At 42.6% G+C, this 25014-nt stretch overlaps 1 long non-coding RNA gene across 1 annotated transcript in view; it reads right to left on the bottom strand.

The window, feature by feature from the left end:
• Window positions 1–12259: 12259 nt before the first annotated feature.
• The window catches only part of LOC141133525 (uncharacterized), a 101466-nt gene continuing 88711 nt past the window's right edge, over window positions 12260–25014 (bottom strand). The window contains exon 5 of the long non-coding RNA XR_012243089.1: window positions 12260–12548. This is a non-coding gene — a long non-coding RNA (uncharacterized lncRNA). The remainder of the gene's footprint in view (window positions 12549–25014) is intronic.

Genomic DNA, 25014 nt, shown 5'->3' with positions numbered 1-25014 from the left:
TTTTAAATGACTGAACCATGCTCTCCCCTGTAATGCTGGCTTGAAGGTTTTTAGCGCTTCCCCCACAGCTTTCAGCTCTCTCAAGTTTGAGGAGGCTCGTGCCCATTTGGGTGTCCATTTCCCTTGCGAGAACCGCCCTTCCATGTGGGCTCCCCATCCTAGGGCGCTTGCATCGGTGGTGATGCTGACTGGATTGACTTGAGCCCATCTGCGCCCCTCGATGACCCGAAGTGGGTTGAGCCACCAGTAGAGTGTTTGTTTGACTGTGGCGGGGACGGGAATGGATTTTTCTAGGGATGCTTGCCTGCCATCCCATTGGGACAGAATGTAGTTCTGTAAGGGTCGCATGTGAATTTGTGCCCAGGTGATGGCTGGAATGGAAGACGTCATCAGTCCTAGTACGGACATTCCGTGCCTGATCGTTGTGGAATGGTTCCTTAGCAGGGACGTAATTGCTTGTGTCATTTTTACGTCTTTTCCCTTTGTTAGGAAAATTTTTGACAGTCTGGAGTCCAGCACGTATCCCAGGTACACTACTCTCTGGCTTGGGATCATTTGCGATTTCTCTGCGTTTATTAACCATCCCAGGTTTTGCAGATAGATCATACTCTTGCGCAGGTTGTTTTCTAGGATTGCTGCTGAGTCCGCAAAGAACAGGAGGTCGTCTAAGTATGGTATTATTCCAATACCCTCTTGTCTTAGACCTTTTAGCGCTTCCGCCATTATTTTTGAGAATATTCTTGGAGCTGAGGAGATTCCGAAGGGGAGAGCTGTGTACTGTAGGTGCAGCGTAGCTGCTGGCCCCTGGATTGCGAACCTTAGAAACCTTTGGTGATCCTTCCTTATGGGGACATGTAGGTAGGCATCCTGTAAGTCTAGTGTTGCCATGAATGTCTCCTGCGGTAGGATGTTCCTGATTGAATAGATAGATTCCATTCTGAATCTCTTGTATCTTATTCCTCGGTTGAGTGGTTTGAGGTTTAGTATCAGCCTTAGTTTGCCTGATGGTTTTCTTTTTGCGAAGATGTGTGAGTAGAAGCCCTTCTGTTCCTCCTCTTGGGGAACGTGACAAATCACCTTCTGATCTAATAGTTTCTGTAGGGATTCTAGAAACACCTTTGCTTGATTGCTGTCCTTGGGTAGCATGGTCACTAAGTATTTGGTTGGGGGGCGGTTGGAGAATTCTATTGCGTAACCGTCCGCTATGGTGCGCAGTATGAATTTGTTTTCTGTTATCTCCTCCCATTGGTGGGAGAAAGCCGCCAATCTGCCCCCCACCTGAAGGCAGTCATTGTTTTTTGTTCTTTTGGGTATTAGGCTTGAGGATGAATTCACCTTTGCCTTTCTTGTTTTGTTGACCCCAGTGCTTTTTTGCCCCTGGCTTATTGAATTTCTTGAAATGCCGAAAGGGCGCCTTCCCTTGTCTCTTCTTGGTTTGAGGGAACCCCTTATTTTTTGCTGCAGTCCTATCCAGGACTGTTTCTAGTTCGGGACCAAACAGTAGGTCTCCAGTGAATGGTATGCCACATAAACGGTTCTTGGAAGGTGCATCCCCCCCCCAGGATTTTAACCACAGGGCTCTGCGGGCCGAGTTTAGTAGTGCCGTGGTCCTAGAGGATATTCTGACAGTTTCTGCTGAAGCATCTGCCAAGAAAGCTGCCGCTCTAGTTAGTGTGGGGATGGTTTTAATTAGTTCCTCCCTGGGTGTGTCGTTCTCCAATAGATCTTGCAGCTGGGTTAGCCAGATTAGCAAGGTTCGGGCTGTGCAGGTGGAAGCAATAGCCGGATTTAGGTTTGCCGCCCCTGCTTCCCATGCCCTTTTCAGGAGAGCTTCTATTTTCTTGTCCATGGGGTCGCTGAGGGTACCTGCGTCATCAAAAGCCAAGTCCGATTTGTTCGTGATTTTTGCCAGAGAGGCATCCACCTTGGGGCATTTAGCCCAGGTTTTGGTGTCTGCTTCCGCAAACGGGTATCTGCGTTTGATTGTGGCGGGGATGAAAAGCTTTTTCTCTGGGTCTTCCCATTCCTTTTTGACTATGTCTTTAAGTGTTTGGTGTACCGGGAACGTTCTTGGCTTCTTGGGCTGGAGCTCTTTGTACATTCTGTCATGCATAGTGAGTTCTGCGGTTTTCTGTTCTTTAATGCCTAGAGTGTCAGTGATGGCTTTGAGAAGACTGTCTGTGTCCTCAGAAGGAAACAGGTTGCAGTCTGTCGTGTCATCTTCCTCCTCTGAGTCTGAACAGATACCGTCTTCTGATTCAGATTGTTCAGATTCATCTGAATCCACCTCTTGTTCTGCCTGTACCTTGTTCTCCCTTGGAATGTGTGTTCCGCTGGTAGATGGGATACTGGCCTGAGCGACACTTGCTGGCGTTTCTAATTTCTCTATAGCTGAGCGTAGTGGTGCCATGGTGCTCTGAATTTCTTTCTTAAAAGAACTGAGCAGGTCTTTCAAAAATCCCTGTGATTCTTTTGCCACCATTTTGTCTAAGCATTTCTGACACAGGGGCTTTTTCCAATCTGGGGAAAGCCTGTGGCTGCATGAGGCACATGTTTTGCCTTTAGCCTTCCTTTCCTCAGGGGTCTTTGCCTGCAAGCGAGCATAGAGAACAAAAAAAAAACCCCGTGAGTTCAGGTGGTCAAAGGAACTGCCTGTAGATAGGCAGTAAAGAGGTTAAGACAGAGATAATTCAAGAATATTCTGGCTTACCTTGGAGCTGTCCTGATTTGCAGGATCTGCAGGGCAGGGTGGGGAAGCGTCAGACATGATCAGCCACCAGGATCCTCTGCTTAGAGGCCTTTTTATCTGCTTCCTGCATAAGCTCCGGCCTCGCCCCCGGCTGACCCCGTGCAGGTTGGTGGACACACCTGCATATGCCGCTGTATTGTAGAGTAACTGTGCTGGTAGTGAGGGGTAGCATTGAACAAATTTGCTATTTGTATTCTGTTTTCTTTCTCTTTTTTTTTTTTTTTTTTAAACTTCCCGCCCCTAGGTGTCCCTGCTCTATCTCCGTAGTAGATAGACTACGGGAAAATGGCCGCCAACCCGGAAGCGGAACTTCCTCGGCGCCATCTTGGTACACCCCCGACTTCCTGTAGCGGCCTGTGGCGGTGAGGACGCTGCTGCGCCGCCCGGAGAGCGGTGGATTCGTTTGGGGGGACAGCCGCAGCCACCAGGGACCTAATTTAGAAGGTGCAAAACCCTCCCTGCTAGACCCTCTGCTGCTGAGGTTTTCGGCAGCGGTCGGCGGCGGCGGCGGGGGGGGGGCGCCCATCTATGCATGTATCCATCCCCCCTGGCGGGCTCCAGATTCTGCGGAAAGCCAGAGGGGGGTGCTTGCGGAAGCATACACAGGCCTAACAGCGGCATGGGGTGGGGATGACAGAGTCCTCCTGCAGCCTGGGGGGATGATTGCAGACCCCTCAGTAGGGGCGAAATCTCAGGCTTTGAGCAATGTTGCCCAGTGCTGCGCCTGCTCGCCCTCCCAAAGCCCCTTGGGCTGTATGGGATGCTGGCAGGGGGTCTCCTGCAACAAGCACAGAGACAGGTGAAAATAAAATAACAAACGTTCTTGCAGCTCCTGTGGGTCCGGAGGAAACACAAACAACTGAGGCACACAGGTAAGAGTGTGAAATTTATAATGGTGGACTAATGTGTTTCCTGTTTTAGGGAGGAGGAGCCTATCTCTCGGATGCTGCCCTGGAAGACGATTCGAGAAAAAAGGGTTTCCAATGCCACATTTTTAAGCATGTTTAAACGAGCATTTAGAGCTTTGGGGTCACATTTAAAATAAATGAGACGTCAACATGCTATCCATAGGGGTGTGCAGCCTATTGCATTAAGGTGTGCATCCCAAAGCTCAGACACACATACCTTTCTCTGCAGCCTCAGCTGCACTGCACAGTGAATAAGAAGTGCTCTGTGCTGAGCCGCTTCCTGTTCATTCACAAACTGAAGCATAGTCAACACAGTTTACTATCCTTCAATAATGAAGGAATGCGGTGAGTGTGTTCACTGTGTTCATTTAGAAAAGGAAGGGGCCGGTAAATGACATATTTACTAACCCCTTCCCCCACTCTGCATTCCTGGAGTGCAACACAGGGGGAAGCCCAGGCAATAGGGGGAATCAGCAACGCACGCAGTGATTAGGGTGTGCCCAGGCACACTTTGCACACCTACTGAGCACGCCTATGACGCTAATGCGCATAATGTTGCACATTACTGCAACGCAGTGTAGAAGTGTGTCTTGGCCCTAAGAGTTGGGTCACAACAGAAATGTCGTCATTCATCTTGCTGAATATTCCAGGGCCGACGGAATTCTGTTGCATTGCAGGGAGATGAAAACAGTCTTGCATGCTTAATTGTTAATGTGCTAATTTACGTTTTGCCAACGGAAGCAAATGCAATACAATGCCACTAAAACTGATGCCAAAGTAACTCTTTCACCGGCCATTTTTTTTTTCCTTCTCAGGTCTTTCAATTTGAGGGGTTAAGTGTAACTCGACTTTCATGGAAAAACAAAATATAGCAAATAAAAAAATAAATAAATATAACATATAAAATTGTGACACAAGTTATATTGTAATTGAATGTTATTAACGACCTGACGACTGCCCTATAGCAGATTTTCTGCTACAGGGCGGCTGCTGTGTGCAGGATCATGCATATATACGTGATCCTGCACTTCAGGGTCTGGGGCGCAAAGCCGACGACCTACTCCCGCTGTGATTATTCATCTGTTGATCGTTTGGTACACAGGCAAAACAGCAGTCTGCCTATGTAAACAAGACACATTGCCGTTCTGTCAGCAGGGACACAGATCCATGTCTTCCCCTAGTAAAAGCACCTCCCACACTACAAAAAAATCACTGGCTAGGCACACATTTAACCCTTTGATGGCCCCTGATGTTAACCCCTTCCCAGCCAGTGAAATTAGTACAGTTTGGCCTCGTACACAGAGTACCAAAATCAGAAGGGAAAAGTCTGAAGACGAGCTGTCTATGGATTTTTGGATTGTTAGTACGGTGCATTCAACAGGCGATTTAACTTTTACATCAGACAAAAGCTGGATGTGCTGGTGTTACATCAGATTCGGCGACCCGTCAGAATGTGTACTGAAAGTGACATTCCGTCACCGCCATCTTGGTACACCCAGCACTCCTCCACAGTAAGGATACATTGAGAAGGGGGAAAGCGGACATCTTGTTACACCCACCGGAGTTTTGCATTTTACACTTATTTTTAATAGTAAAGTGAGTTTATATAGTGAAATACAATACTTAGAACTATATAGTGAACTATACAGTACTTATATAGTGAAATACAATACTTAGAACTATATAGTGAACTATACAGTACTTATATAGTGAAATACAGTACTTACAACTATATAGTGAACTATACAGTACTAATATAGTGAAATACAGTACTTACAACTCCGTCTGACTGGTTAGATGTTGAATTTTAAAAGCAGCGAACTTCTGCAAGATTAGCAAACCTGTGAGATCAGCAGGCTTGCCGCTGCTTTTAAAGTTCAACATCTAACCAGTCAGACGGAGTTCTAAGTACTGTATTTCACTATATAAACTCACTTTACTGTTACAAATACGTGTAAAATGCAAAACTCCGGTGGGTGTTCCACTTGCTCCCTTCTCACTGTATACTTACTGTGGACAAGTGTGGGGTGTAGCAAGATGGTGGCGACGGAACGTCACTTCTGTTACACATTCTGACGGGTTGCCTAATGTAATGAAACACTGGCTATAAAATTTTTGTCTGATGTAAACTCAACGTCTGATTTTCGGATGGTCAGTACAGAAATCCGTCACACAAAAGCCAAAAGTACAAACATGCATGCTCAGAATCAAGGAACGACTGGGAAGAGTTCAGTCTTGTAAACTATGGTTCGTAATCTAGAATTAACATTTGTGATGCGGCAATTGATGAAATGTCAAAGTTCTCATCTTCTTTAGCCACTTAAGGACCGAGCCTCTTTCTGAGATTTGGTGTTTACAAGTTAAAAACTGTTTTTTTGCTAGAAAATGACTTAGAACCCCCAAAAATTATATACATACATACATATATATATATATATATATTTTTTTTTTAACACCCTAGAGAATAAAATGGCAGTTGTTGCAATACTTTTTGTCACACCGTATTTGCGCAGCGGTCTTAACAAGTGCACTTTTTTTTGGAAAAAATTCATCAGTAAAGTTAGCCCAATGTTTTTTTATATTGTCAAAGATAATGTTATGAGTAAATTGATACCCAACATGTCACGCTTCAAAGTTACACCTGCTCGTGGAATAGCGTCAAAGTTTTACCCTTAAAAATCTCCATAGGCGATGTTTAAAAAATTATACAGGTTGCATGTTTTGAGTTACAGAGGAGGTCTAGGGCTATAATTATTGCTCTCGCTCTACCGGTCGCGGCGATACCTCACATGTGTGGCTTGACCAGCGTTTTCATATGTGGGCGCTACTCACGTATGTGTTCGCTTCTGCGCGCGAGCTCGGTGGGACGTGGCATGTTTAAAAATGTATATTTTTTTTTATTTTACCTTTTATTTTTACACTGTTCTTTAAAAAAAAAAAAAAAAAAAAAAGTGTCACTTTTATTCCTATTACAAGGAATGTAAACATCCCTTGTAATAGAAAAAAAGCATGACAGGACCTCTTAAATATGAGATCTGGGGTCAAAAAGACCTCAGATCTCATATTTACACTAAAATGCAATAAAAAAAAAAAAAATGAAATGTCATTTGGAAAAATAAAAAATAAAAAATGTCCCTTTAAGAGCTACGGGTGGGGGCCATCTTCCCCTTGTCTCAAGGCCAAGCCAGGGAGCCCACGCGATCGCCTCCGCCAGTAAGCGGCGGAGGGCACCAGAGAGCGGCGGGAATGGGAGGCCCCTCTCCCGCCGCCGATAAAAGTGATCTTGCAGCGAATCTTGAAGCGGACCGCCCGCTCAAGAAGACAATACCGGGGTTATGGTAGCTAGCTGCTGCCATAACAACAATATCCCTCTTTAAAGTAAAACGATGGCGGGCGGTCTGTAAGTGGTTAATGGGATAATAATGAAGCTGCTTTGCTGGTGATACTGATGGAGTTAAGCCAAACGTACTATAAAAGGCATTTGTTTTGTACGATCTGAAAATCGCGATTCAACGCTCACCAAACTTCTACTAACATGAAATTAGCAGAAGGGGCCCAAAGTGTGGCGCTGGAGAAATGAACTTCGTCTTTATACTCTCATAGTACATTACTACGTTCGTGTTTGTCGAACGACAATTTGCGGATAGTTAGTATGCTAGACAAAATCCTGCACACGCCCTCTTGACAAAAATCAGACGCTCGGTCGTCCAACAATCAGACCGTGTGTACGAGGCTTTAGTGTCCGACTGTCCCCCACAATATTGCAGCCCCGCTATGAGTCGCTGATCGCCGTCATTACTAGTAGAAAAAAATAATAATAATAAAGAAGATTATTTGATATTTTATGAAATAATGTCCCCCATTATTTCAGAATCATCACATCATAGCCCCTCCCAACACAGCAGTGTCCCACCATCACATCAGAGCCCCCCTTCACATTAATGTACCCCCACTTCATCAGAGTTCTCCCTTCACATTGAACCCCTCTTCACATTAAAGTCCCCCAATCACATCACATCAGTTTTCCTGAATTGCATCAGATCCCCCTCAGTATGGGACTAAAGAGCAAGTGGAGATCACTGGAGTAGTGGTGTCTACTTCAGTGATTTCCAGCTTCCAGAGACATCGGCCAGGTATGGTCTATACAATACACAGTTACATAGTTACAATGTAACTTTGTAAAAATATATCATGCCTGGAGTTATTCTTTAATCGCTTGCTGACCAGCCGCCGCAAGTTGTACTGCAGCAGAATGGCACGGGCAGGCGAACCGCCGTTATGTTACGTCGCTCCTTCTGGTGGCCACTAGGGGTGGACGCGCGCCCACAGCTCGCCCCCGGAGCTGATGCGAGGGCCCGGCGGTCATCCCGCGATCGCTCGTAACGCGGCGAGAACCAGGATCACTGTGTGTGTAAACACAGAGATCCCGGTTCTCTGAGAGGAGAAGTGACAGATCGTCTGTTCATACAGAGTACGAACAGCGATCTGTCATCTCCCCTAGTCAGTTCCATTCCCCCTTCAGTTAGAACACACACTAGGGAACACAACCCCTTGATCGCCTCCTAGTGTTAACCCCTTCACTGCCAGTGACATTTTTATAGTAATCAATGCATTTTTACAGCACTGATCGCTGTATTAATGCCAATGGACCCAAAAATGTGTCAAAATTGTTCGATGTGTCCGCCATAATGTCTGCAGTCATGATAAAAATCGCAGCTCGCCTCCATTACTAGTATAAAAAAAAAATAACAATAAAAATGCTATAAATGTATCCCCTATTTTGTAAACGCTTTAACTTTTGCGCAAACCAATCAATATACTCTTATTGTGATTTTTATTAGCAAAAATATGTAGAAGAATACATATCAGCCTAAACTGAGAAAAACGTAGCTTTTTAAAAAAAAAAAATGGGGATATTTATTATAGCAAAATGTACAAAATATTGTGTTTTTTTCAAAATTGTCGCTCTTTTTTTGTTTATAGCGCAAAAAATAAAAACCGCAGACAAATACCACCAAAAGAAAGCTCTATTTGTGGGAAATTTGTGGGATTTGTGATAGATATCACTAATACATTTAACCAAACTTCCTGTCCTGCTGGCCGTGTTTTCACCAGAGTGAGTGTATCTATTAGATTGTAAGCTCACAGGAGCAGGGCCCTCCTAACCCTCCTGTATTGTATCGTTGCTGTATTGTCTTCCTTTATATTGTAAAGTGCTATGCAAACTTATATAAATCCTGAATAATAGTAATATCTCTTTTGTAGAGTAAAAATCTGCAAAATGGACACAGACATACAGTATCTCACAAAAGTGAGTACACCCCTCACATTGGTGTAAATATTTTTTTAAATCTTTTCATGTGACAACACTGAAGAAATGACACTTTGCTACAATGTAAAGTAGTGAGTGTACAGCTTCTTTAACAGTGTAAATTTGCTGTCCCCTCAAAATAACTCAACACACAGCCATTAATGTCTAAACCCATGGCAACAAAAGTGAGTACACCCCTAAGTGAAAATTCAGATGGTGTAAAGCGTGTGTGGCGGCAACCAGGTGAAGAGTACAAAGACAAGTGTGTCTTGCCTACAGTCAAGCATGGTGGTGGGTGTGTCATGGTCTGGGGCTACATGAGTGCTGCCGGCACTGGGGAGCTACAGTTCATTGAGGGAACCATGAATGCCAACATGTACTGTGACATACTGAAGAAGAGCATGATCCCCCCCCCTTTGGAGACTGGGCCGCAGGGCAGTATTCCAACATGATAACAACAAACTTACCTCCAAGACGACCACTGTCTTGCTAAAGAAGCTGAGGGTATGTCTCCAGACCTAAACCCTATTGAGCATCTGTGGGGCATCCTCAAAGGTGGAGAAGCGCAAGGTCTCCAACATCCACCAGCTCCGTGATGTCATCATGGAGGAGTGGAAGAGGACTCCAGTGGCAACCTGTGAAGCTCTGGTGAACTCCATGCCCAAGTGGGTTAAGGTAGGGCTGGAAAATAATGATGGCCACACAAAATATTGACACTTTGTGCCCAATTTGGACATTTTCACTTAGGGGTGTACTCACTTTAGTTGCCAGCGGTTTAGACATTAATGACTGTGTGTTGAGTTATTTTGAGGGGACAGCAAATTTACACTGTTATACAAGCTGTACACTCACTACTTTACATTGTAGCAAAGTGTCATTTCTTTAGTGTTGTCACATGAAAAGATATAATAAAATATTTACAAAAATGTGAGGGGTGTACTCACTTTTGTGAGATACTGTCTATACAGTAAAAAAAAAAACACACAGGGGTTCTAGCCTTCACCTGCTCTAATAAATAAAGCATTTCTACATGTGCTGTTGCTGCAGAGCTACTTATTCTCCCGCAGCTTCTTTTCTGCCACTTCTTGTCTACATGTACAACTCCACGGAGATACATTGTATGTAACATTGTAACCTTTGTATTTTTTCATCAATACACAAATCAAAGGGATGAGCTTTTAATCTGAAGATGTCAGTTATAGCAACCTGATAAATTACAAATTATTTTTTTTAAATAAAATTTGTTCCTATTTCACCCCCTATTAACCCCCTTTTAGTTCACCCTAATCAGCTCTAATTAACTCCTTTTTCCCCTACTTCCTTTAACTATATTTCATGTACTTTCATATAGTTTTTCTAACTATTAATATCGAATATGTTTTTTATTATTGTTAACTTAGTTTATTACTTAACATTAAAAAAAAAAAAAAACAAGCAAAATTAAAAGGAAAAAAGTCTTTATTTAATTTCTAATATATCTGGCAATGCTTTGCATTAGAATCCTTATTATGCCCCGTACACACGGTCGGACATTGATCGGACATTCTGACAACAAAGTCCGTGGATTTTTTCAGACGGATGTTGGCTCAAACTTGTTTTGCATACACACGGTCACACAAAGTTGTCGGATAATTTGATCGTTCTGAACGCGGTGACATAAAACACGTACGTCGGGACTATAAACGGGGCAGTAGCCAATAGCTTTCATCTCTTTATTTATTCTGAGCATGCGTGGCACTTTGTGTGTCGGATTTGAGTACACACGATCGGAATTTCCGACAATGGATTTTGTTGTCGGAAAACTTTATAGCCTGCTCTCAAACTTTGTGTGTCGGAAAATCCGATGGAAAATGTGTGATGGAGCCTACACACGATCGGAATTTCCGACAACAAGGTCCTATCACACATTTTCCATCGGAAAATCCGACCGTGTGTACAGGGCATTATAGTGATAATATAAATGGTAGAAACGATAGGCTAATTTTTTTTTTTTATCACTCTATGAATTATTTTATAATAATTTTTATCAGCAGTAACACTATTTTTTAAATAAAACCGATCAAAGTAAAATAAGGCCGCTTTCACACGGGCATCAATGCATCCCTGTGGAAAAAACGCTTCTGTCAACATCTGCTTTTTGGAACAGATTTTTCTTCCATTAAAAAAAAAAACCTGGAATGGATGGAAAACGGATGTAAGCAGACAAACGGTCCATTTTGCATCCATTTTTGCATTGGTAGTGGATGTAAAAAAAATATACAACTGATAAAAACCTGATGTAAACTGAATCTGTTTTTTTTCTTTGAATAAATGTGACTGAACTGATAAAACAAACGGAATGCCCGTGTGAAAGGGGTCTAAAAGTGTTTTTAGTTTTTTTTTTTTTGTCTATGAATTTCAATCAAATCTAAAAACATTGTTTTAAAGATAATATCACCAAAAGAAAGCCTTTTTTGTCCTAAAAAAAAAAATAAATGAGTAATGACAACATTATTGTAAAATAGACAGATCCATAGCACTCTCCAACCTTAGATTGTAAGCTCTAACGAGCAGGGCCCTCTGATTCCTCCTGTATTGAATTGTATTACAATTGTACTGTCTGCCTTCATGTTGTAAAGCACTGCGCAAACTGTTGGCGCTATATAAATCCTGTATAAATAATAATAATAATAGCAGAAATGTAAAAATTGCTCTGCACCGTAGGGGGTGTGCAAAGGGATGAGAGATGAACTGGGTAATAAAAGCTGCAGATTTTAAAATATTAAACAAATAATAAAATAATAAATATCAAACTTTTAGATATGTTAAAATATAAAAATATTAAACACATAATTAAAATGGAATAAATAATATTAAACAAATGAAATCATTATACAACGTATATAAGATCTTAATGTTTAGGTGAACGTATACCCAAACCACAGGCACAGGTAATATATCCTCAGTTGTGTGATTTTATTTATATCCTGCACATCACTTTTTCAGTATGTCTATTCTGGTTTACAACATAGATTCGGCATGCATTTCAATGCAAACACATAATAAGAGCATCCAAAAATATAAATGAAAACATAAAAAACTGTTAAAAACGTAAAAAAAAGAAAGTAAAAATTGAGAACCAGATCTAAATAGTGAAAAGCAAGGATAGGCATTGCTGGCCTTGAAATTGGATCTTTTAAGCAAACTAGCTATAGGAGCTCCCATATTGTATCCTATTCTGGAAAATTCAATGTAAAATCTCATCCCTTCTTATACATTTGTCTGATTTGAAATATGAAGTCCTACCTCATCATGCCTCTCTGTGTCAGTGAATGTAGAAGATTCCTATATTCCTTTCCTATATATATATATATATATATATATATATATATATATATATATATATGTGGACTGATCCCGAAGGTCTACCTCTCTGGAGGGAATGACTGGCTGCTGTAACCTCTGTGTGCCGTCTTATCCAGTTGTTTCTCTCCATGCACCGTCTATTGTCTTCACAACCTTCAATCTATCCTCCAATCTTCATTTCAGTCTTGTATGGTTGTTCAGGCTCCTCTCCTGTACTGAAATTACTTATTTCACACTGGATACAAACAACAAAAAAAAAAAAATATATTTTTTTTTACTTTCTGCTATAAAGCATATCCAATAAAAAATAATCTAGTGTAAATTAAAATTTCTTCATAAATTTTGGCCAAAATTTATTCTGCTACATGTCTTTGTTAAAAGAAAAAAAAATCCCAATAGGTGTATATTAATTGGTTTGCGTGAAAGTTATAGCGTCTACAAACTATAGTATATATATTTTTATACTATTAATGGCGGTGATCAAAATCTTATAATTGGACAGCGATAGTGCAGCAGGCAAATTGATCACTAACAGGTGCTGGGGGCAACTAGCTGCCACTGACATCACCAGTGACGTTGTTAGTATACTGATCAGAGGCATAACTAGAACTTTCAGGGCCCTGGTGCAAGAAACCATGATGCACCCCCCTTCCATCCGAGCCCCTGGCTTCCAATTTTGGGAGGGTGTCCATGGACATCCTCCCAAAACCATGCTTCCCGAATGCCCCCCGGGACGTGCATCCAGCACAATCACAGCGGCCCTTTACCATGTGATCAGCTGATCATGTAAATAGACTTGCCGGTTATCCGCAGCCCTTTCCTCCCACGCTGTGTCTGCATTAGGAAAAGACTGCCATTAACTGTCAAGAATGTCAATAAATTGTTTACACTGATAATCAGTGCCCCAATCATCAGTGCCATCTATCAGTGCTCATCAATTCCACCTACAAGTGTTACCCATCAGTGCTCATTAATGCTGCCCATTAGTGCCCATCAATTCTGCTTATCAGCACCACCTATCAGTGCTCGTTAATGCTGCCTAACAGCGTCCATCAGTGCCACCTATCAGTACTCTTCAATGCTGCCCATCAATACTGCCTGAGTTCCTATCAGTGTTCCTCAGTGTAGCATATGAGTTCTGCCTATCAGTGCCACCTATCAGTGCAACCTATCAGTGCACATTAGTGCCTCCTATCAGTGCTGCCTATCAGTGATCCTCAATACGGCCCATCTGTGCCCATTTGTGCCTCCTATCAGTGCCCATCGATGCCTCCTATCAGTGCAAACTCAGTGCCTCCTATCAGTGCTACTTGGTGCCTCCTATCAGTGCCCATAAATGCCTCCTATCAGTGCTCATCAGTGCCTTCTATCAGCGCTCATCAGTGCCTTCTATTAGTGCTCATCAGTGATTCCTATCAGTGCCCATCAGTGCTCATCAGTTAATCCTATCAGTGCCCATCAGTGCCTTCTATCAGCGCTCATCAGTGATTCCTATCTGCCTATTCCTATCTTCCGTCTGCCTTCTCAGGACAGCACGACTCTGAGCGGAGAGCATGTCTCTCATGGAACAGCAGCACAAAGACACCGGCATTGACAGTTCTATTTCCCCCTCCGTCCGTCCTCTCTCGCATGGGATGACAGAGGACACAGCTAATTTGCTCCCCCTTCTCCCCCCTCCCCTCTCCTGTGTGTGCGCCACGGGCAGTCAAGTGTGAAGCGAATGGAGCACACACAGGAGAGGGGAGGGGGGAGCAGATCAGCTGTGTCCTCTGTTATCCCGTGCGAGAGAGGACGGACGGAGGGGGAGATAGAACTGTCAATGCCTGTGTCTCTGTGCTGCTGTTCCATGAGAGACACGATCTCCACTCAAAGCCGTGTGAATAGCAACCCCGCTGCCCCCCCCCCACAGTAATGGAATGCCAGGGCCCCGTCGCAAGTGAGACTGTTGCGACCCTGGTAATTCCGTCACTGATACTGATAATACTATACACTGTCACTGTACTAATGACACTGGCTGGGAAGGGGTTAACAACCAGGGCAATCAAGGGGGTTAAATGTGTGTAATGTGTGTTGCCTTACTACTAGGTCGCTAAGTTTTTCATCCCTGCTTTGAAGAGATAAGAAACACAGAGATCGATCCCTCTGTACAGAGCTCTGTGTTTAATGTCAACACAGAGCTCAGGGCTGTGATTGGACACAGCCGATCAGCAGGTCTCGGACGTAAATCATTGGCCAGGACTTGACAGGCTTGCGCTGTGTACAATCACAGTGGGTGCCAGCAGAGGCATGCGCACGCCCTAAAACCCGGAAGTAGGCAGCGATGTACAGGTATGTCACTTTGCCTACAGTGGCCTGCTAATCTGCAGCGCATAGGGGGTTGGCGATAAGTGGTTAAAAGCTGCAGCAAGTCTGTTATTTAAAAAAAAAAATGTTTTTTATTTTTTAGTATAGATCTTTGTCCCAATCATGTTTGAATCTGCTTGCTGTTGACTGGCTCACTGCCTCTGTTGGAAGTCTATCCCAAACAATTTAACTTCAGTAAAAAAAAGTATTTTCTATGGTTAGTCATGAACTTTCCTGTTAGTTTAAGGCCATGTCTCCATGTTCATTACCTTGGCTTTATACTGAAAATACTGCCTCTGATACTTATGCACCTCCATCGTGAATTTAAAGGTTTCAGTAATGTCTCCCATTCTCTATTTTTACCTCAAGACTGTACATATTAAGATAATAAAGTTGTCCTAGAGGTTCACTGGAGAGTGGAAAATCTGGTGCAGCTGTGCATAGAAACGAATCAGCTTCCATTTCAAAGCTGTAGTTAGAAGCTGATTGGCTACTGTGCACAGCTGCACCAAATTTTGCACTCCATACCCGGTTAGAACTCGGGCATCAGGTGCACGCTGAACTGGATACCCATCAACAACATCTGGCTTGCAATCAGACTTAGTTACAAGCGTTGGCTTGCCAATGCGAACTTTAGGTACCCACCGGGCCCAACGATCCTCCTCAAAAGATCTGGTAATGCATACTGATGCAGATGCATTGGCAGACAGCTCAATTTTGACACTAGCAGCAGTAGCAGGAGGAACTTCATCCTCCTCCATGTCATACTCTTGCTCCTCATCACTTTCACTTCACTTTCCCGTCCAAGACAAAGGGGTCGATTTACTAAAGGCAAATCCAGTTTGCACTACAAGTGCACTTGGAAGTGCAGTCGCTTTAGAGCTGAGGGGAAGAACTGAAATGAGGGGAAGCTTTGCTGATTTTATCATCCAATCATGTACAAGCAAAAATGCTGTTTTTTATTTTCCTTGCATGTCCCCCTAAGATCTACAGTGACTGCACTTCCAAGTGTACTTGTAGTGCAAAGTGGATTTGCCTTTAGTAAATAAACCCCAAAGTGTCCGAAAACAGTTCAGATAATCCATCAGAGGGGATGTCTGAATTGGTTATTATTATTATACAATATTTATATAGCGCCAACAGTTTACGTAGCGCTTTACAACTTGAGGGTAGACAGTACAAATACAATACAATTTGATACAGTAGGAATCAGAGAGGTTATCGTGGAGCATTCTTCGGCCGGGAGGTAGTTGCGCTTGGCACTGGCTTTAACCCGGCAAAACCATGTTGTCTCCCTTAGTGGCCACAGATATCACCTCCCCCACTGGCACACTGCTTTGACCCCTTGCAGGCTTACCCGACTCCGGTACCCTTTTCCTCTGTGACTCTGACATCAAAGCAAACAGGTTGGCCGACCGCGGCCTCGAGGAGCGTCCGAATCGCTGGGTCCTGGGGCAGCTGCTGAGACAGGAGGAGCAGCTTCCCGCACGACTCGGTGATAGCAGGTGGGTTTTTGATATCACTCCGAGCCAGGATAGCGACATTCTTGTCCCAATCTGCTTGCAGTATCCGCGGAGGTTGAGCTGGTGAGACTACCTCGAGCAGGGGTTCCCCGCAGCGTCCACAGACGATCCAAGGCCTCAGATGCATGGCCAGACGGGAACACTTCCTGCACATCAGTCCCAAGGCCTCATAGCCATGTACAGGGCAAGACTACCCTTAGGTGTATACTGCACTCCAGTGTCAGAACGCTTTTTGACTTGTTCAGATCAAAGCCAACACCCGGAGCATACATCTTCCAATCTGCCATTGGTAACTGCTGCAAGGATAACGCCTTTGTCCCACATTGGGTGCCAAATGTAGCAAAGTCCCGGGCCTCTCCAGGCCTAATGGTGACCTCCAGAGTTAGGCACAGCTGACATCCTTCTGTATAGAGTGGGTTACGAGGCATGGTGGGTGTAATGCAAGGTAGATTATTGGGCGCCAGACACTTCTTGAATGCAGATTTATTTTCTCTTAAACACAACTGAAGGAGAGCGGGTTGGGTCCAGGATACCCTTTAGTAGTTGCACAATTAGCAGACTCCAAGACTTCTATAGGTAGACAGCCATGCAGGGAAAGGCACCCAGCCGGACGCCACGGCTGCATGTGTAGACACGCTGTCTCCCATGGCATTAACCTTGAACAGTTTCTAACAAAGGTTGTAATGAACTCTTTCACTTCCTCCACAATCTCCTTTTTAGATCTTCACTCAACTGAGCTCCCAGTCTTGACTTAGACCCACTGCCACTGGATCTCCCAAGCTCTTCCAATTTTCTCACTGAGTATCTTCCTCAAGCGTCACCACCGCGTCTCTTCTGGGTCCCTAGCTTGGCACTCACAGATACTCCTCAAGTGTCACCCCACTGGCTGGGTCCCTGGCTTGACCTCTGCTGGTTTCCCAATTTTTAAATGCCCTTGTCTTATCTAATGCCACCAGATACCCAGCCATCTAGTGACAGAAGAGAGAAGTGCAGCAATTCCAGAATTAGGGTGAATTCAATTGACCTCCTATCAATTGGCCAAGACAACTATCACTTGGCAGATAAATTTACTAGCAATGATACAAAAAAGGGTACACCACTTGCCCCTATCTTTAGCTGGCTATCATGGTAAGAAGCGTTGGAAGGCTAATAACAAGTTTAAACAAGGCCAAGGATAAATTCAAGGAAAATAAGAAGCTTAACTTATCGACCAGCCCGCAGACAACCAAGTACACCTGTCTAACAGTATGCGTTAAAAGCAGGGGTTTAGTCTGCACACATTTGCAAATGCATGCGTAAGCCACAGAGCCTCGTCAAGGCACCCCGGTATCTGTGGTACCTAACACTAACTTATAAGTGTCCCCACAGTGGAGGCACATGCATTCTGATGGATAGGTGAGAGCAGGTGGACTAAAGGGGAGCAATTTACTAGCAACCCTGCCTAAACATCAGGGTGCTACACACGCTATAGCTGAATGATGGCTGATCACAGATTGGAGTAAAGGGCCAATCACAGTGGCCCTTTACCATGTGATCAGCTGTATCCAATCACAGCTAAATACACTTGCCAGCCATAAGCATTCCTCTCCTTGAGCTGTCACAGCGCAAAGAGAGGAGAGCCGGTAACCTGACAGTGTGAAAGGGGACATCTACACTGATAATCAGGGCACTGATCATCAGTGTCCTGATAATCAGTGCTACTAATCCATGCTCATCAGTTCCACATATCAGTGCAGCCTCATCAGTACCCACCACTGTCTCCTCATCAGTGCCCAAAAGTGCTGCCTCATCAGCACATATCAGTGAAGCAGAAATATTACATGTTTGCAAAATTTTATAACAGAAGCTAAGAAAAAAATGTGTTTGTTTTTCAAAATTTTTAGTCTTTTTTTTCTTTTAGCAAAAAATAGTAATGTAGTATGTGTAAGTGTAGTAAGTGTAGTACGCAGAGTAGTAGGCAGCAGAGAGGGCAGTATAGTGCCTTGAAAAAGTCTTCATACCCCTTGAACTTTTTCCACACTCATGTTACAACCAAAAACATAGATGTATTTTATTGGGATTTTATATGATAGACCAACACAAAGTGGCACATAATTGTGAAGTGAAAGGATATTGATAAATGTTTTTCAACATTTTTTACAAATAAATATCTGAAAAGTGTAGGGTGCATTTGTATTCAGCCCCCTTTACTCTGATACCCCCAACTAAAATCTAGTGGAACCAATTGCCTTCAGAAGTCACCTAATTAGTAAATAGAGTCCATCTGTGTGTGATTTAATCTCAGTATAAATACAGCTGTTCTGTGAAGCCCACAGAGGTTTGTTAGAGAATCTTATTGAACAAAGAGCATCATAAAGGCCAAGGAACACACCAGACAGGTCAGGGATAAAGTTGTGGAGAAGTTTAAATCAGGGTTAGGTTATAAAAAAAAGTATCCCAAGCTTTGAACATCTCATGGAGAACTGTTCAATCTATCATCCGAAAATGGAAAGCGTATGGCACAACTGCAAACCTACCAAGACATGGCCGTCCACCTATGGTATGTGTGTGGTGGAAAAATCTGGACAGCCGCACTCCGGATTGGAAAAGTGAAAAATAAAATCCTCTTTATTGAAAAAGTAATAACATGATTAAAATCCGTACATGGCTTTGTTGGGATAATGCAGCATAACCGCTAACGCGTTTCACGCTCCCATAGAGCGCTTACTCATAGCTGGTTTGTACGAAGGTGATCACCACTTATATACACATAATTTGTCTACCACATGACTACATATTGATTATCTGATTCTAAACAGCTGATCATTAGTCTGTGTGGGATCTTTTTGGCATAGATGTGATTGGATGTGCGTCCTATAGTGGAATCACTAATGAAGACATGAATGCATAAATGAAATGTTTTCATATTGACAAATGTCAACATATATAAATGATAAAAAATTCCTTTCAAGGTTTTCGAAAAAACATATTTGTTGTTCTCCAAAACCACAAGAATGAGATGGGTGCTGGAATTCGACGTTCAAACGTATAAAATTTCATACGGATAGGCGCAAGAATGGGCAAACTATGTGAGCTGGTGGCTACGGTATAATGTAAATGGTGTATAGAGTGAAAATGGTAAAAAGATGTGCATCCAACTCCACTGTCGGTGTCTACAATAAAAAACTAAGTTTATGTGTGTGGTGCATAAATGTATACAAAAAATTAAACGACATAGAGATAAAAATAAAAATAATAATAAAAAGCAAATCTTTATACATATGTGTGTATATATATACACGATGATTTCAAGTATTCAAAAAATGTGATGACGTATGTAAATAGGAAGCTGGATAGAAAACTAGCGTCCTGTCGCAATGATGCGATCAATAGTTTCCTGATTTGCAGGAATTTATGTGTGAATAAGTGCTTTTACTTCAATACCTACATATGTGAATGTTAAACTTTACAGCACATGAAGGATTGCAAAACTTATCACTCACTATCAACCCCGCCACTCCAGTTTCACAAAAGCGCTCATTCAAAAACTTTGCATCACTCCGTATGGGATGCATTCATCCCAATCAAGCAACAACATTAACGTTGCTGAACGTCTTTCTTTGAAGCAATCACATCTCTCGATGAATTGTCTTCAAGTGTATGGGCAGAACTATATGAGGTAGATAAAAATGGGGCAAAATGCAGTGTTTGCGCATCTGTCACTATAGTATAATATTGGCAGTGACCATATGACAGGTTCATCCAATATATGTGTTTATATCATAGATAAGTGACAATCTCACTAAACCGATTACTATATGAAATAAACAACCAATCTACCTCTTTGAAGACCACAGCTCTTAGATCAATTCAAAACACATGGGAACTTTGCAAGGAAGGTAATGAACCATGTATATATGTGGTGAAAAACATTTGTGCAAAGTTAGTGTTATGATCTACCTACAGCTACCATCAAACAATAATGTCTAATTAGAAACGAGGTTCAAATGACAGTGAATGCAAAAGACATAGTAAATTATTTCTTTTTTAATGGAAGCATATATGCATATCACTAGTCATTTGCTGGTATGAATGGGAGGATGTATGGTCCAATAAAATGGATCAATTGATGGGAATATGTGTGAGGGAGGAACTGATATATTGATATATGTCCCTATATGTTTTTTTTTTCTGTCGCTTTATAGACGACCTGTTATTTATTACATCAGATAGAGAAGCTGATCTAGATACCTGGCTGGCATATTTCAATGACAATTCATTAAATTTAAAATTCACGGGAAATCTGCAATCCAGATCCATAGAATTTCTTGATGTGCAACTGGCGGGGTCTGGTGATGCGATTCAGTCAGTCCAGTCTGTACAGAAAACCTCTCAGTGGCAACATTCTACTTAGAGCTGATTCTGCACACCCTAAACACACCATCAGAAGTATTCCATATAGCCAGTTCTTAAGGTTAAAACGCCTATGTAGCTCTCCTGAAACTTTTGAGGCTGAAGCCAAAAGTATGGCAAACAGGTTTAAAGTTCGAGGCTATAAAGAAGCATCAGTACAAAAAGCACTCAACACAGTAAGATCCATCCCAAGATCTTCACTTGTAAAGAAAAAAACAGCTAGAAACATTCAACAGAGAAGGGATATGTCCCCTACAATCCCGTTTTTTTCTACCCCATATAACTCTGAATTTAATACAATCAAGAAAATTATTATGAAACACCTTCCTGTTTTATATAATGACCCTATATATAACAACATCCTCTCTAAAGGGATCAAGGTTGTATCCCGCAGAGCACCTACATTGGGACGTTCATTGTCTCCCAGTTTGTTCTCAACCAACCGAACAAAATCTAATTGGCTCAACTTCACAGGCAATTTCAAGTGTGGAGTAAAAACTTGTAATTACTGCAAGTACATCAAAACGGGTCAACTCATAAAATCATGCAGCAATCAAAAAGAATTTTCGATCCCCGTGTTTATTAATTGTAACACCAAATTTGTGGTATATGTTATCACATGCACCAGTTGCCAGGTACAATATGTTGGACGCACAACACGGCGTCTTAGAGACAGGCTACATGATCACCTGTACAACATTGAGAAGGAGATCTTAACTAATGTATCAAAGCACTGGGTTTACACACACCACAAAGACACTTCCAGTCTAACTATTCAGGGCATAGAAAAAATTATCACACCGGTGAGAGGAGGAGACAGATTCCAGTTACTGTGCAAACGAGAAGTCCTTTGGATATTCTCGTTGGACACTAGGATCCCACGGGGGTTAAACTTTGAGTGGGACGTTTCACATTTCTATGAATAAAACAACATTGAAGTCATAATCCACGAGTAACACATCTGTAACCCTTTCCTCCCTACTCCTTCCTTGATCATACATCCATATTCTTTTTGGTGGATGATGGAGCAAAAAAACATATAGGGACATATATCAATATATCAGTTCCTCCCTCACACATATTCCCATCAATTGATCCATTTTATTGGACCATACATCCTCCCATTCATACCAGCAAATGACTAGTGATATGCATATATGCTTCCATTAAAAAAGAAATAATTTACTATGTCTTTTGCATTCACTGTCATTTGAACCTCGTTTCTAATTAGACATTATTGTTTGATGGTAGCTGTAGGTAGATCATAACACTAACTTTGCACAAATGTTTTTCACCACATATATACATGGTTCATTACCTTCCTTGCAAAGTTCCCATGTGTTTTGAATTGATCTAAGAGCTGTGGTCTTCAAAGAGGTAGATTGGTTGTTTATTTCATATAGTAATCGGTTTAGTGAGATTGTCACTTATCTATGATATAAACACATATATTGGATGAACCTGTCATATGGTCACTGCCAATATTATACTATAGTGACAGATGCGCAAACACTGCATTTTGCCCCATTTTTATCTACCTTATATAGTTCTGCCCATACACTTGAAGACAATTCATCGAGAGATGTGATTGCTTCAAAGAAAGACGTTCAGCAACGTTAATGTTGTTGCTTGATTGGGATGAATGCATCCCATACGGAGTGATGCAAAGTTTTTGAATGAGCGCTTTTGTGAAACTGGAGTGGCGGGGTTGATAGTGAGTGATAAGTTTTGCAATCCTTCATGTGCTGTAAAGTTTAACATTCACATATGTAGGTATTGAAGTAAAAGCACTTATTCACATATAAATTCCTGCAAATCAGGAAACTATTGATCGCATCATTGCGACAGGACGCTAGTTTTCTATCCAGATTCCTATTTACATACGTCATCACATTTTTTGAATACTTGAAATCATCGTGTATATATATATACACACATATGTATAAAGATTTGCTTTTTATTATTATTTGTATTTTTATCTCTATGTCGTTTAATTTTTTGTACACATTTATGCACCACACACATAAACTTAGTTTTTTATTGTAGACACCGACAGTGGAGTTGGATGCACATCTTTTTACCATTTTCACTCTATACACCATTTACATTATACCGTAGCCACCAGCTCACATAGTTTGCCCATTCTTGCGCCTATCCGTATGAAATTTTATACGTTTGAACGTCGAATTCCAGCACCCATCTCATTCTTGTGGTTTTGGAGAACAACAAATATGTTTTTTCGAAAACCTTGAAAGGAATTTTTTATCATTTATATATGTTGACATTTGTCAATATGAAAACATTTCATTTATGCATTCATGTCTTCATTAGTGATTCCACTATAAGACGCACATCCAATCACATCTATGCCAAAAAGATCCCACGCAGACTAATGATCAGCTGTTTAGAATCAGATAATCAATATGTAGTCATGTGGTAGACAAATTATGTGTATATAAGTGGTGATCACCTTCGTACAAACCAGCTATGAGTAAGCGCTCTATGGGAGCGTGAAACGCGTTAGCGGTTATGCTGCATTATCCCAACAAAGCCATGTACGGATTTTAATCATGTTATTACTTTTTCAATAAAGAGGATTTTATTTTTCACTTTTCCAATCCGGAGTGCGGCTGTCCAGATTTTTCCACCACACACATACCTTTGGAACAGCAATTGCCGGCACCTGGGGCTCTCACAATCATCCACACAGCGGAGGACGGGAAGTTTGAACCCGGTCACCTAGAGCGGTGGTAACTATTTCGTTTATCTCAAATATATGGCCGTCCACCTAAACTGACAGGCTGGGCAAGGAGAGCATTATTCAGAGAAGCAGCCAAGAGGTCCATGGTAACTGTGGAGGAGCTGCAGAGATCCACAGCTCAGGTGGGAGAATCTGTCCACAGGATAATTATTAGTCGCGCACAGGGCCCCGTACAGCCTACCTGACAGCCAAGCCCCCCCCCCGCGCAAAAATTTCAAAACAAAAATTCCCCCTCCTAGTACAACCCCCTCTAAATTACCCCCTACCCCCTCCCCCCCAAACTCTCTTCCCAGCACATATCCCCCTCCCCAAATCCCCAGTACATTTGTCAATGCCAACACAGCAAGGAGGAGGTGTGCTGTGTTCTGTGCTCCCCTCCTGTCAGAAGAGCGCTGGTCTTTACAGTACATGAGACCGGATGGCTCTTACTGTAGATTGCATTGCATTGCACTGTACACACACACCACCCCCATCTCCTCCAAAGGCTGCTCAATGCTCACCTCCCGGCATCAGCAAATGTAGATAGGGGGTGGAGTGTGTGTGTACAGTGCTATGCGATCTACAGTAAGAGTGATACATTCTCATGTACTGTAAAGACCAGCGCTCTTCTGACAGGGAGGAGAGAACAGAAGACAGCACACATCCCACTGGCGTTTCTTCTCTCATTGCTGCCTAAGCTGCCGTCTCCTTGTCCCGGCTGTGAGTGCTGGTGGGGGATAGAGCTCAGCAGTGGCTGGCCAAGGGGGAGCATAACTGAAATGTGGGTGGGCACAACAAACCCACCCCAGCATCCCCTAAATCCAGCCCTGTGTCTCTCACCTAGCAGCTGAAAGCCAGTGGAAGGGAGGGGGAGAGAAACCAGCTTTGAATTGCTGTCATTCTTCATTCTCTGCTCAACCGATCCTATTGCTGTCTGGGCCCCCCTGTGTGCCGGGGACCCCTACAGGAGGGCTGGTGGTCCCCCCCTATAAGCGGCCCTGATTAGTCATGCACTCCACAAATCTGGCCTTAATGGAAGAGTGGCAAGAAGAAAGCCATTGTTGAAAGAAAGCCAAAAGAAGTCCCGTTTGCAGTTTGCGAGAAGCCATATGGGGACACAGCAAATATTTGGAAGAAGGTGCTCTGGTCAGATGAGGCTAAAATTTGACTTTTTGGCCTAAAACAAAAACGCTATGTGTGGCAGAAAACTAACACTGCACATTACCCTGAACACACCATCCGCACTGTAAAACATGGTGGTGGCAGCATCATGTTGTGGGGATGCTTTTCTTCAGCAGGGACAGGAAAGCTGGTCAGAGTTGATGGGAAGATGGATGGAGCCAAATACAGGGCAATCTTAGAAGAAAACCTGTTAGAGTCTGCAAAAGACTTGAGACTGGGGTGGAGGTTCACCTTCCAGCAGCACAACGATCCTAATTATGCAGCCAGAGCTACAATGCAATGGTTTAGATCAAAGCATATTTATGTGTTAGAATGGCCCAGTCAAAGTCCAGACCTACATCCAAATGGGAATCTGTGGCAAGATTTAGAAATTGCTGTTCACAGACGCTCTCCATCCAATTTGAGAGAGCTTGAGATATTTTGCAAAGAAGAATGGGCAAAAATGTCACTCTCTAGATGTGCAAAGCTGGTAGAGACATCCCCAAAAAGACTTGCAGCTGTAATTGTAGTGAAAGGAGGTT

The sequence above is a fragment of the Aquarana catesbeiana genome, linkage group LG03, assembly GCF_042186555.1.
Source record: "Aquarana catesbeiana isolate 2022-GZ linkage group LG03, ASM4218655v1, whole genome shotgun sequence".
NCBI lineage: Eukaryota > Metazoa > Chordata > Amphibia > Anura > Ranidae > Aquarana > Aquarana catesbeiana.
This window is presented reverse-complemented; position numbering and strand designations above follow the sequence as displayed.